This window comes from Rattus norvegicus, chromosome 10 (assembly GCF_021556685.1).
Source record: "Rattus norvegicus strain SHRSP/BbbUtx chromosome 10, alternate assembly SHRSP_T2T, whole genome shotgun sequence".
Classification (NCBI taxonomy): domain Eukaryota; kingdom Metazoa; phylum Chordata; class Mammalia; order Rodentia; family Muridae; genus Rattus; species Rattus norvegicus.
The window spans coordinates 36706139-36720423 of NC_141543.1; the positions used below are offsets into that span (position 1 = coordinate 36706139).

Sequence of the window (14285 nt, forward strand, 5' to 3'; positions counted from 1 at the left end):
CAAATGATTCTGGTGCTAGGTGGGACATTTACCTCCATATAAGGAGCATTCTTAAAGCTACACTTCCTCAGCTTGGACCATCTGCCCACAGTGGCCAGAGTGTACAGGGTCACCTGTCTCTTCGAGGACATCCTGGCTGTGTGCCTTCACTCAAACCACTGCCACAGCTCAGCGGCTTCCCTCCTCTTCTCAAATCCTACCGTGTCCCGGCCCAAGTCTAAACCAGCCTATTCTGAATGCATAAAAGGAAAATGTCGCTCATGTATGCCATAAAATTAAATCATTCCGTGTGCAGAAAAAAAATGGATGTGACTGGAGCTCATCGAATCCAGAGACTTAAGTCAGTCTTGGATAAGGCAAATGTCTTCTCTCATCTGTGGGACCTAGATTTTATACAGACGGTTAAAATCTCATGTGAACAGATAGGCGGGAAAGGAGAAGCAAAACTGTGTAGAGGAAGAGACTAATGTGGACAGGGGAGGAGGAGAAAGGTGACAGGGACTGGGGGTGGGGTGGGGGATGCTAGAAGTATGCTACATGCCTGTATGGAAATGGCCTTGTGGAAGCCAGTTTTCTAGAGTAATAAGAATAAACAGGTCAGCCCCTCGCACCGCCGCTATACTCTTCCACACTCCCACAGAACTCAACGCCTCGTCTCCCATCCTCTCACAAACTGCTTCACACGCTTACAAACTCGCTGGGTCGCCACCGATGCCAGGAATAGACTTCTTTTCTGGATCTGACCCCTACAACTAGCACGGGGGGATGGGCACAGGGCTCTGTGTATTTGTCAATGTTTAATGATGTATTGATTACATGAGCCAGAGCCAATGACCCAAATACATGTCTTTTGGCACCCTGTCTAAAGAAGCCTTACCTGTCTACTCTCCTAAGAATCTAAGAAAACCTCTGTAGATGATTCGTCCACCCTACAGTTCCTACTGCCTACTGTAAGACGTACCATGTCTCCTTCCCTCATGGAACTGTAACAGATTTGGACACCGAGGGCAGACGTTCAGATTGTAATTATTACCTCCTAATTCACACTTTGCTGGAGTTGGTCATAAAGCATCACATTTGAAAAGCACAAACGGAAGACCTCTCAGTACGCCTCGGTGCAGAGATACTGAGTCTCTGTGATGAGGGTCTGCCCTGCGTGCTCTTTGAGCTCGTGGGCTGTCTCAGTCAGGGCTTTACTGCTGTGAGCAGACAGCATGACCGAGGCAACTTGTATAAGGACAGCTAATTGAGGTTAGTTTACAGGTTCAGAGGTCCAGTCCATTATCATCAAGGCGGGAACATGGCAGCATCCAGGCAGAGAAGCTGAGTGCTCTACATCTTCATCTGAAGGCTGCTAGCAGAATACTGGCTTCAAGGCAGCTAGGATGAAGGTCTTAAAACCCATGTCCACGGTGACGCACTTCCTCCAACAAGGCCACACCTACTCTAACAGGGCCGCACCTCTTAACGGTGCCACTCCCAGGACCCAGCATAGACAGACCAACACATGGGCCTTCAGGGAAAGCTGGGCAAATCTCTCAGTCAACCCTAGCTTGTTTCTTAATCCTCCTAGAGCAAACTGGTCCAAACTTAGGAGTCTCCCAAAGTCTCCTAATCGGTCTACCACCTTTACTTTCTGTGGGAAGCCTGACACCCTGTCACAGTTGATCGTAACTGTCAACCTAACAGGATGTAAGCTCCAAAAGTGATCCCAGGAAGATTTGACTAAGGAGGGAGAGTCTACCCTCAGTGTTGTGTGAGTGGCACCACCCCATGGGCTTTGATTACAGAATAAATAAAAAGAAACGATGATGATGACGACGACGACGACGATGATAACAATAAACAGATAACAAGCTGAGTTCCAACATTCATCTTCCCCCACTTCCTGACTCAGGATGCTATGTGACCAGCTGCTTCATGTTCCTGCTGTCACAATGGACTGTACCCCCTTCAACTGTAAGCCAAAAGAAAACCCTTTCTTCCTTAAGTTGCTTTTGCCGTTCACTTTTCTGAGAACAACAAGAAAAGCAACTCATTTGAAAACGACCATACAAAGTCCCTCCATTCCACCTAGGGATTAGAGTCTGAGAACTTCTACTGTGAGAAGACTGGCCACTGAGGTCAGCACCCAATCAAAACATACCCACCCCCACCATGAGGTCATCACTGGGTCTCCTCCTTTGGAAGGTTCTATTTGCTTTCCTTTGTCCATTATACTGCTTCTGAGATGACACTAGGCTTTCAAAATGGCAGCATGAGAGTCTGCTGCAGTCAGCCCTGTCCTCTCAAACCATTTCCCTCAAGAATTTAAACTCCATTCACTTCTCCTTTGTTGCCGGGGCCTAAAAAGCACTGTTTAAATGGATGTCTTAAGGCAAATCACCCACGTAGTCCTTAGTCGATGGCCATAGGTCCAAAGCTACCGTCCTGCCTTCTGCATCCTGACAGATATCCCCCACACACTGAGTGAATTCTGATGTGTCTTTATACAGATAAGGACATGACAGAACCTGGGAGCCACAAAGTGCCTTTCGGTTTCCTTTTGGCTTCAAGGTACAGAGAAGCCACAGAACGAACTCTTAAAGCTGACACTCAAAAGACACTTAATAAACAGTTCCTTTAGAACAGAGGCACGCATCCAAAGGAGCCAGGCTCGGGAGCCCCGTTCTCTTCCTCTTTCGATGGCTTCTTTTTAACCTGGGAATTCACAGACATTGTGTCATCCAGGGCTTTGGTGGCAACAGACAGGTGACAGGCATAGTTGACCGCTTTACACTGCTCAGTTGTTAAAGTCAGAGAAGGCAGAGGTCATGTTAAAGTGCACAGCAAGCCGAGGAGGAATCCCCAAGTCCTAACTTCACCGTGCTGCTGCCTGTCTCAGATGGAAAGCCAAACTTGCCCTTGATGTTTTTGAATTGGTTGCAAAATGCTGAATACACAGAGGAAGACATTCTTCCCGGGCTCTGTGTGCTGAAACATGAGAATTACCTCTGCTCACCTGCCCCCACCTCTTCCTCCTGCCTACTCAAGTTCAACCACATTCACTTTCAGCAGTAGCCAGGTGAAGCCCTGGCCAACACCTTGTCTGATCACATGCCTTCCCAATGTCTTTGGCACGTACCTCAACTGATCCAGCAGACCAAGTCCCCTTGGAAAAGCAAGATTCAGGTAAGCCCCGGAAGTGGAGAGGTCAGAGAGGACCGTGGATTGACTGCGCACATGAACCAGATTCTTGGCGATCTTGTAAAATAACGCATTGCAACAATAAGGATATAAATAGCACGCCACACGCTCTATCCAGCACTTTCGGGCACCCTTCGTTTACTAAGAACATCCAGAGAAGTACCAGCTCCTCCCCCACCACAGCTGGCCTCCGATTCACAGGATTCACAGCCTGCAAGGCACATTCTGCTGCCTTCCCCATCCACCAACCACCCCCCCCCCCCAGCTACACATGCAAGGCCATTCGCTGGACCCTAGATATGGCTTTGCTTCTCAACTTGACAAGACCAAAGGCCTCTCACAGAGGCTCCAATGAGGTGACTGACATCTGGTTTCGTCAACCATAAGTGAATAATTAATGCTTGCCAGTAAAGAAATAGACTCATTGTTATGGTGGCCACATGGAGACCACAAAAAAGGGCGTTTTGTGAAGCTCTTGGTGGAACCCTGGGGCTAACAGTGGCCCAAAGAAGCCTCTTTGAGCATGGAGGCTGAGGCTGAGATGTGAGGACAGGAGCCCTATACTGTTTTCCAGCAACGCTGTTCCCAATGCTAATTAGCTTGTTGCCTATTCATCACCTAATTTAGCTTTCAGGTCAATGGCGGCCTCAGAGGCTCAGTGATCACTGAGGGGGCACGATAATCGGAGGGTGCACGTTCTGTTACCAGGGCCCCGTCGCTGGCTGTTAAATCACTTCACCACGTGACCTGATGTGAGCCAGAGTCTCCAAACCTCCACAGCTGTATTCCCCCACCCACCCACTTCTGGCCTAATGCCTAACTCACGCCGTTCCTTTCCATTTTCCGCCACAGAGGGAACCACAAGGCAGTCTTGGGTTCCTATACAACCAGTCAGGACCGGCCAGGAAATATAATAAAGAAGATTAGTGAGCTAATGCCACCGGCCCGGGGCTCAGCAAGCAGAAGTACGCAGGGGCACTGGCTTTGTGAGCAGCAGTGCGCTGTCTGTGGCTTCATAACCGTCAGGGCAGATGGCAGCTAGCTCCAGTGAGGCAAATTTCACACCACACAAGTAGAGACTGGTGATCGACAAAAGCCTTCTGGTGACAGTAACCCCTGACCTATCTCTCTCTCTCTCTCTCTCTCTCTCTCTCTCTCTCATACACACACACACACACACACACACACACACACACACACACACACACACACACACAGGCTCCCACAGTACTCCTGCCCACCATGCCAAAGCAGCCCTGACTGAAGCTGCCAGCTGCCAGCTATGCCATTTTGACCACAGTATCAGTGCCTCCTCTAGCTTACATCAGAAAGCCAACCATTAGAGATACCAAATATTTTGACTTCAGCTTGGCTTCCTATTAAAATGTCTCCTATCCTCAGCTTCCTTTCTGATCCCATGACTTACGGAGGACCTGCGCTGCATCCAATGGGGAAACCTTTTGTATTTAGCTCTTCAAGATAAACACCACTCACTGGCTCCTTTCTCAAGCAAGTTTGACAGGAGAGAAGGGAGGCACAGGGCATTTCGTGGAGGGGGGAGAAAGTCAAGGGGGGGATGGTGGTGGGGGACAACTACCTTCAAGGACTTTACAGTCCTGACTATAGATATTAATCTATATTTTTGTCCTCCAACAAGGGGGCGGAGGGGTTGCACTGAGTGCTAGGCATGGGTTCTAGCAGGGCCTGTGCCCAAGAGTAATGCTGGTCACTTCTAAGGGGAGGGGGCAAGAGGTAGAAATGGTAGTTTAGGAGCCAACAGTCCACAGTCTGTCCCCTAAGTCTTCCTGCCCAAACGTGAGGCTGTGGGCACTAAGGAACTGGGCCAGTCAAGTTCAGAGTCTGGGCTGGAAAACACCCAGATAGTCACCGGAGAAAAACCATCAGTCGGTTGAACCATGCTCCCTGCCCCCACCCTTAGCCACAAGCTACTCCCTCCCTTCCTGTACTCACAGGAGGGCTTACCGTCCTGAAGGTGATGTGGCAACCTCCCACAACAGACAGGTGGGCAGCTAGATACGAAGGAAACCTTGTCCCCTAGGATTCCATCCCATCACCCCACCTTCTTCCTCCAGGGGAGGAAGCCAGCCAGGGGAGAGGCGCTAGCATAGGCCAGAACGCTACGAAGCAGGTCAGCCATGCCTCCCGGCTCATCAGAGCCTTCCACTCCCAAACCGTGCCACTGCGGCCCCAGCCCCACCCGGCTTCGGTTCACGGCGGGCGCCCAGTACCCCCTTGCCTGCTAGGCGGGCCCAGGCAGCTCTCTCTGGCCTTGACTGAACGATGGTGGCCGCGACCGCAGAGGCGGGGACCGCACGGCGATTTGCAGTACCTGGGCGTAGGGATGTGGCCCCCGCTGGACTCGTGGTCCCTGCAGGTGTCCCTTGTCCCTGAGACTATCCCTGTCTCCTTTTCGGGAGGGCGGCTCCGGCCAGGCCACGCACCTGCTGCGGCTGCGGCTGCCGCGCGGAGCTCAGCGTTGTACCCACGACTCCTGGGATACGCTCTCTGCTCAGGGCTCCCGGCACAGCCCTGGGGAAAGGGGGCAACGCGGGGCCTGCAGCTGGGCCTCCAGGGACCCAGAGCCGTGCAGCCTCGGGCGCCAAGCCAAGCGCCCCCAGCGGGCTGGGAGAAGTGGCGCCCGCCCTTCGCGCATCCTCAGGAGCGCATCCTCCGCCTGGGCAGCATTTCGGTCCCCTCATCAGCCACGATGTCTCTAAGGTTCCCTTACCTGGTTCAGCGACAGGTCCAGGGGAGGGACCCGAGACTACCGCAGGGCCCCGCGCCGGGGCGCAGGATGCTCAGCCGGGCTCGGCCGCTGCGCCGGCGGCCCGCCGCGCCCCGCCCGCGGCCCCGCCCCTCCGCTCGCTGGGGCTCCTCCTCTGGCCGCGGTGGCCGGCCCCTTTGCCGCTGCTGCTGTCACACAAAGAGCCGGAAATGGCTGCGGCGAGGGGCTCCCTGCGCACCCCTGACTTGCAACCTCCTCTCCCAGGGCCGCGCTGAACCCACACCTTCCAGCCTTAGAGTAGCCAGGCTCCCGACTCTGGAGGTGGAGGAGGGACGATTTTCCTGTTGCCGCCAGCATCACCAGCAACACCTGCCACCCCAGAAGGAAGGAAGCTTCGGCTCCATTCGCATCTCCCCGGTGTCAAATTATTTTCAAGTAGTCATTTATTCACCACATCTTTATCGACTACCTGTTTTGTTCCAAGCATCTTGCCCAGAGCCAGGCATGCACTAGTGTACAGTAGAGCCCCTGCTCGCTTGGAGCGTATTATCTGCCAGCGTTAACTGACCTGACAGAAGTCCAGTGACAGCGGTTTCCCAAAGGAGGGAGCAGGCTGAGTGAGACGTTGGGCCCTTCCACTAATTGAGCTTGCTCCTTAGTGCTCCACCTATGGTCAAGAATAACTTCCCAGAGGGCGCGGATTCAGAGGGTGAAAGCGCTTGCAGCCAAGCCTGAGTTCGAGCCCAGGAACCACAAGGAGGAAGGAGAGAGACAGCTGTATATTGTCTTCTGACCTCCACCCACATGCATATAGGCACATCACACCACACACACACACACACACACACACACACACACACTCACACACCATATACACACTCACACAATAAATAAATGTAATAATTTTAAAACGAAGAGAAACTTCTATTTCCTTTCCATTTCTTACAGTAGAAAGCTACAACGTATATTATATGTATATAAGTGTGCATATATATGTGTATGTATATATATGCATGTATATGTGTATATGAATATGCATATATGGTCCGTGTCAATCCCACTGAGATCGAATTGACTCGTGGACAAAAGCATGATATACAGACTTTTAGGCAAACCTAGGAAGGAGCTGAGGGGGCAGGTTTCTTAGACGCTGCTTAGGGGCTCTTCAAAGAATCCATTGCTCCTTGAGACGCAGCCTGGAAGCCTTTAGATAGACATGAGGCCGGCTGCACCAGGTTCTGACCTGTACACACCCCAGCATAGCACTGCTCTGCCCGGAAGACCCAGTACCTGCAGTAAAGGAAATAATGATTGCCCTGGGTATTTTTAAAAAGGGGTTTATTTTACTTTGTGTGCGTGGACATTTTGCCTGCATGCACATGTATGTGTACCACGTGCATGCCTGGTGCCATGGAGCCCCTGGAACTAGAGATACAGACAGTTGCGAGCTGCCATGTGGGTGTTGGGAATTGAACTGGGGTCCTCAAGAGGAGCAGCCACTGTTCCCAACTGCTGAGTCATCTCTGCAGCCTGCCCTGGATGGGTACCTCTTAGGGGAACTAATTGGAAAGGACTGGAGACTCTGGATTATGTATATAGCAGTAAGGGATAAAATCTTGGGTTACGGGGCTGGGGATTTAGCTCAGTGGTAGAGCGCTTACCTAGGAAGCGCAAGGCTCTGGGTTCGGTCCCCAGCTCCGAAAAAAAGAACCAAAAAAAAAAAATCTTGGGTTACGGGAACCTTCTGCAATGCTTGTTAGACTCCACAGATTTGGGCTTGCAAACTTGTTCCCTGTAAATGGCTACTGATAGAGAAACCACTGTATTCAAATCTCAGAAAAGGGCTTGAGAAGACTTAGCTGCATCTCACATGCTTCCCCAAGGGCTCAGGATTCACGATCCTTCGTGGTTTGATGTTACATCACTTGTCTAATTTAAATTGCTATTTCAGAAGCGATGGCTTACATATATAGCAACACACATACATTCCCCCCCCCTCTGATGCCATGTGAGAAAGCTGAGGGGGTGTTTGTGGGGGGCGGCTTTAAAAACAGAACTCAGGTTTCTTCTCACTTTAAAATTCATTTTTTCTTTTCCAACCAGGATCCTCAGATTTTCAGTCCACAGTGACTGCAGTCGCTTACGAACGAGAATCCCAGTTCCTTGGGGTTTCATCCTAAAGGGCAGGTTATTTGAGGTGCTTTTATTTTCTCAGAGACTCGTTTCTCCATGTCGTTCTCTCTTTGTCTTTTCACTTTTCAGAGAGAATTTGTTTGGAGACAATAACGTAAAACAACCATTACTATACGTGTGGCTGTGTGTGATGCGATTTCATTTTCCCTGGCTGTTGGGTTCTGCCTGCTTATTGAGAAGATGCAGCCTGGGCTTTTACACCAAATGCCAGGGACTTGCCTTTGTGTTTGAGTTTTGCAACCAACTGAAGAGAAATCTTAAGCAAGAAGTTTTACCTCCCTCTCTTGGTTTCCCCCATCTATAAATTTAACTAGCTTGGCTACACTCCAACATCCCTCTGTTTGTAGAGAATTACATAAGTTGAAACAGAGGGTGTTGGCTTCTCAGAGCAAGAGTGCTTCATTAGCTCCACACTGCCCTCGGGATGGAGCCCAGCCTCTAGGGTGGCCTCACAGGGACCTCATGATCTATGACCTGTCAGAGTTCTTCCCATGTGAACAAATTTGCTATGATTCAGCTAAAAGGATCCCGTTAGTTCCTTAAACCTGCTCTAGCTTCTGTCTGGCCCTTGCACAAGTCGAGCTTCTCTCTTGCCTCAGTTCTCTGGTTCTACCCTTCTTCTGCACTTTCTCCCAGGTCACCCACTTGACTTTTGTTCGTCCTTTTGGTACTTGCCTTGTGGTTACTCCTCCCAAATCCCTCCTTTGGCTGGGCTAGATATGGAGTCACCCTTTACGCTTCTGTAACTCCCTGGCCATCCTTCTTACATGCCATTTATTGTTCTGTTGTCAAAGCCGTATCTACATTTGCCTGCGTCCTCCAATTAGACTTTATCCGAGAGAGAGAAGGGATGTTTACGTCTCACGTCCTGAAGCATCCTCAGAGCCAGGCACAGAGTCTGGAAAAATAACAGTTCAGAAAAATGGGTTGAATGAACTGTTCAAGGCAAACCCTCACACCTCACCGTTAAGAGGTGTAAGCTGTCTGTCTGCTGCCCTCAGATTTCCTTCCCTCTCAGCTCAGGCGGAACCATCAGCAGTGAGGAGACTGGGGGCTACCGAGCGAGAACTGTTCTGCTATTTGACAAGCTACAGGTGATACATGAGGGCTCCACGAGCAGCAACAGTGCTTGCCGGTAGAAAAGGCGCCCCTGAAAGACCAGTACCAGACACGGCTTCACGGCCACCAATGGTGGGGGACTTGGATGGGAAAACAGAACATAATGGCTATTACCCAGTGAGTCACCTAGTTTAACTTCTACAACTACTCTATTAGGGGACACAATCATGTGCTTTACCCATAACTGTAACTGAGGGTGGCTAACAACCTTATCCAAGGTAAGGGATCCAAACCTTCGCTGTCCTCTACAATGGCATGCGTCATTTCCCTTTCCCAGAGAAAAATCTCTGCTGCCTTATTCCAAAAACACTCTTAATGTGCATTGCTGGGATAGAGTATATTAAAGCTAAAACAGAGCTGACGTAGGTAAAGGCGTTTGTTGCCAAGTCTTATGATATGAGTTTGATCCCTGGGACCCACATGGTAGACAAAGAGAATTGATTTCCACGAGTTCTCATCTGACCTTTACGTGTGCACAGTGTCACGGATCTGCCCACACATTTATGTAGAATAAGTGCATATAATGAAAAGTAAAAATAATAAAAAACCGGGGAAGAATTTTGTAAGAAGAAGGAAAAAAGTATATAAATGCAAAATGGAGGAGGAAGTAATTATAACTCCAGATGGAAAGACAGAGACACCACCGTGGACTCACTGTGTCACTTCGTTCTAAGCATTGGTTCTAAGCATTTACATTGCTAGGAAGCAGAGTGACACCTCATAACCAGTTATGCAATTTAGATCGGTTGCTATATAACGCTCCGCGTTGCCTCAGGCCCACATAGGGGAAAGGTTTCAGAACGCTGACTGGTACCAGACCCTAGATCTTTCTCAGAGGAAGTCGGTTGCTTTAGTTCTTAGACTCCAAAAGTATTTGCTAAGGGGAACATTTGTTCAGCATTGGTGGTACATGCATTGAATCTCAGCACTCTGGAGGCAGAGGCAGGTGGATCTCTGTAAGTTCAAGGCCAGGACAGCTAGCAGGGGAGGGAGGGAGGGAGGGAGAGAGAGAGAGACAGAGAGAGAGAGAGAGAGAGAGAGAGAGAGAGAAGAGAGAGGAGAGAGTGGAGAGAGAGAGAGGGAGAGAGAGGGAGAGAGAGAGAGAGAGAGAGAGAGAGAGAGAGAGAGAGAGAGAGAGAGAGAGAGAGATCTCACCTTTCACCTGATAATTCACTGACTGCTTATTGGAAGCCAGTCGCCGTGTCAGTGCTTTTGTATGCTGGGTTCCTTCCATGCTCATAAAGTTCTAATATGTAGCTCTGTTGTGTTATAGATGGAAATCTAAGGACTTATTTTACAGTTGAGACACTGCTACTCCATCTGCCTGAAAGGCACACCCTCTCTCCATGCTGTATTTCTGCCACTGCCTTTGTTCTGACCCATCAAGAGACCTAACCTCCCTTGAAGCTCTAGCCTTGATGGTAAAGAAGCCTTCATTTTTATTTAAACAAACCCTACTTGCGATCATTTCAGATAATAACTTCAAAGGAGGGTCTTAGAAAACTCGAATAGATTTGGAATGCAACAGTGAAACCAAGGCAGGGCCCCAGGTCCCCTTGCGCACTCAGAGGCCGGTGGCTCTATCATGCTCTCACAGAATGGCTATGAGCAGTGGAACTTGGAGATAGCCAGGGCTCATTTGAAGCTCCCACTCTTCTACTTACTAATTGCAGGGCTGTAAGTGGTTTCCACAACTCATTGAGCCCTCTTCTCTTTATTTGTAAAATTGGGAAAATATTACTGTACCTCCCCTTAGGATCTTGCGCACGATAAATGAAACAACTTCTCTAACAGGCTAAGCAGAGTTTGGAACATGGGACAAGCTCAAGAATGGGAGCTAAATGTCGACTGCATTTTCAAATGATCCCTAAGGAGGACTTGGGGCTTTGATTAAGCTTCACAGTCCAAACTCCACATCCCAGAGGATGTCAATAACCTCTCTAATTCTGATTCCTTCTCTGGGACACCCACTCCTGATGTTATCCCACAAAGGCCAGGGAGATCAAACATCCCTAGGCAACAAAGTGCTTCCAGAGACCAACATAGGAAAGAAGCAGATGTCTGAGCAGTTTGTGGGTACGTCTATCTCCAAATCAGACTTCAAGCAAACTCTGTAACAGCTCTGAGGGTGTAGAGGGATTGGGAGTGAGCCATCAACCAAGAGAGCAAGGAAGCAGAATCTGACAAGCTCGTTCAACAAATACTTACGCTATTAGGCCTGTGGTGTGGTGCTAAGGTAGGCTGATGTAGGGAAAGAAGGTGGATATCCTCCTGCATGCTGACTGTGCTCGAAGTGACTGTTCAAACCTCTCCTCCCAGAGAACTTTCAGGCACCCTTCACACTGTGCCTAAGGCTCTCTGTGATGCCCTCCCTGCTTCCTCGGATGCATGTACTTATTTCTTGGTGTGTTTGTTGTTTTTGGAGCCATAGCTCCATCTGATAACCTACACTGGCCCTTTCTAATTATAGACAATTCTTGTTACCCAGAAGTTAAGTTCAGGTCACCACGAACACATGCTGAACTTGTGAATACTGAGCCACTGTTTCTAGGGAAAAATAAAGGATAAGGTCCCTCTGTTCCTAGTCATAGATTCTCAGCCAATCGAGGCGTGTGTGTGTGTGTGTGTGTGTGTGTGTGTGTGTGTGTGTGTGTGTGTGTTCTTATTTCATGCATTTTCCTATTCAAAACCAACTTCACTTAGTGCACTTTTTTGAGGCAGGGTCTCAAGAGACTGGCCTTTACTGTGCCGTGTAGTTGAGGCTCACCTTTCCCTTCTGGTCCTCCCTTCACCTCCCTGCTTGGATTCCAGGTTTGCGTCACCACACTCACTTCACATGGTGCTGAAGCTGGCACCCAGTGCTCTGTCATGCTAAGCAAGGACTCTACCCAGCTCCTCATATTCATTTTTTATTCATTACATTATACTGTGGTTAACGGTCCTATAACTATTGCTCAAACAATGTTTATCAGATACATTTCCCTGATTTATTTTCTGCATTTTTGGGGAAATAAAACCCAACCCCTTATTATTCCAGTATGTGGCCACATCAAACGCTAAATCCACCAACACAAAGCACAGTAATGTGACATTAAGTAGATCACAAAAAGACCACAGAAAGAGAACTGAGAGAGAGAGGGAGAGGGAGAGGGAGAGGGAGTGGGAGAGGGAGAGGGAGAGGGAGAGGGAGAGGGAGAGGGAGAGGGAGAGGGAGAGAGAGAATGTTCTGTTTTCATCAATTGGGAACTGCATGAAGAATATCACAGAATTCTCATAGCTATGAATAAGCTTCAGCTAATAGTCAAATATACAATCCACAAACTATGAGGCCCAGCACGCGCTCTCTCTCTCTCTCTCTCTCTCTCTCTCTCTCTCTCTCTCTCTCTCTCTCTCTCTCTCTGCATGCACACACCACCCACTTCTGTCTTAGATATGATACCAGCTTGTGAACTCCTTGCAGGAAAGCCTGCTGTCTGTACCTGCGTCTGGCTCCCCCAGGCCCACTCCCGAATTCTTGCTTTGCTTGCTGCCCTGAGACTCACCTCTCTGAACTGTTCCAGGAGGGTTTTCTTATGGTTTAGCCTCCAGCTAGGCTGGACAAACATGAAGTCCCAGCAATCGAGGACTGGGGAGGGAAGGAGGACAGCGGGGAAGACTTCCTCTGTACCACACTCAAGTTTTTTCCTCTCAAGGTGGCGTTCTCTAGTGACTCTTTCCACTTCAAGTGACCGCCTCATGCCTTTGGAGTCTGAGTCACAACTCTTTCCATCAGTCTCTTTGGACGATTGCAACAAAGTCCCTTGGACTGGGTAATTGTAAGCAACATCAGTTTATTTCTCACAGTGGTAGAGGCTGGGAAGCCCAAGACCAAGGCTCCAGAACATTGTGTGTCTCGAGAGCTCATTCTCCATCCCCTGAGGAAGAAGGTGAGGTTCTTTTTGCAGCATCTGCACACTGTGGAAGAGCAAGGGAACAGAAATGGGCCAGCTGACCTCAACTGAGAAATGATCCCGATCAGACTGACCTGTGGGCAAGCCTGTGGGGACATTTTCTCGATTGGTGATTGGCGTGCCTGGGGGTACTCACGGTGGCTGGTGCCAGTTCTGGGCTAGCAGCCCTGGGTACTATAAGAAAACAGGGCAAGCAAGCCTTACGCAGCACTCCTTCACGACCTCTTCTTCAATTCCTGCCTCCCCGTTCCTGCTTTGAGTTCCTGCTCTGACTTTCTTCATTGATAGAATTGTAAGCTGAAATAATCCCTCTCCTCAAATATAAGAGCCTATGGGGACCGTTTGTATGCAAACCGCCACAGTAGGTGAATACTCACCTTAGAGTTAAATAAGTCATTGCTGCTAATAGCATCTGCATGATTCCATTGCTCTATAAGCCCAAACCACATTATTTTATGGGGAGAAGCTTTTCTAAAATGGTTTTAAATTTTTTTTTATTTCTTCACTTTACATCTCAACTCACTGCCTCCCTTCCCAGTCACCCCTTCCCATAATTCTTCCCCCATCTCCCTTTCCCTCTCCTCTGAGCAGGTGGAGGCCCCCCTGGGGGTATCCCTTCAAGTCATTGTGAGGTTAGGAACTTCCTCTCCCACTGAGGTCAGACAAGACAGCCCAGCTAGACCATATCCCACAGACAGGCAGCAGCTTTTGGGACAGCCTCCGTTCCAGTTGAAGAACAAGCTGCATATCTGCTACATATGTGTGGGAGGCCTAGGTCCAGGCCATGTATGTTCTTTGGTTGGTGGTTCAGACTCTGAGAGCCCAAGGGTCCGGGTGAGTTGACTCTCTTGGTCTTCCTGTGGAGTTCCCATCCCCTTAGGGGCCTGCAATCCTTCCTCCTAGTCTTCCATAAGAGTCCCCAAGCTCTATCCACTGTTTGGGTGTGGGTGTCTGTATCTGTCTGAGTCAGCTGCTAGGTGGAGCCTCTCATTTTATGACTCGCTTCTGTCTGCAAGCATAACAGAGTATCATTAATAGTGATAGGGATTGGTGCTTGCCCATGGGATGGGTCTCAAGGCTGATTATTGGTT

At 49.4% G+C, this 14285-nt stretch overlaps 1 protein-coding gene across 11 annotated transcripts in view; it reads right to left on the bottom strand.

Annotated features, from left to right (window-relative positions):
• Cyfip2 (cytoplasmic FMR1 interacting protein 2) overlaps positions 1-6017 on the bottom strand; it is a 119630-nt gene extending 113613 nt beyond the window's left edge. For 4 of the 11 annotated variants that reach the window (XM_087571632.1, XM_087571629.1, XM_087571633.1 and 1 more), the window contains exons 1-2: positions 5936-6003; positions 5649-5736 (exon numbers count right to left, since the gene is read on the bottom strand). The gene's annotated coding sequence lies outside the window, so the exon portion shown is untranslated. 11 annotated transcript variants of the gene reach the window in all.
• Between the last annotated feature and the right edge of the window lie 8268 nt (positions 6018-14285).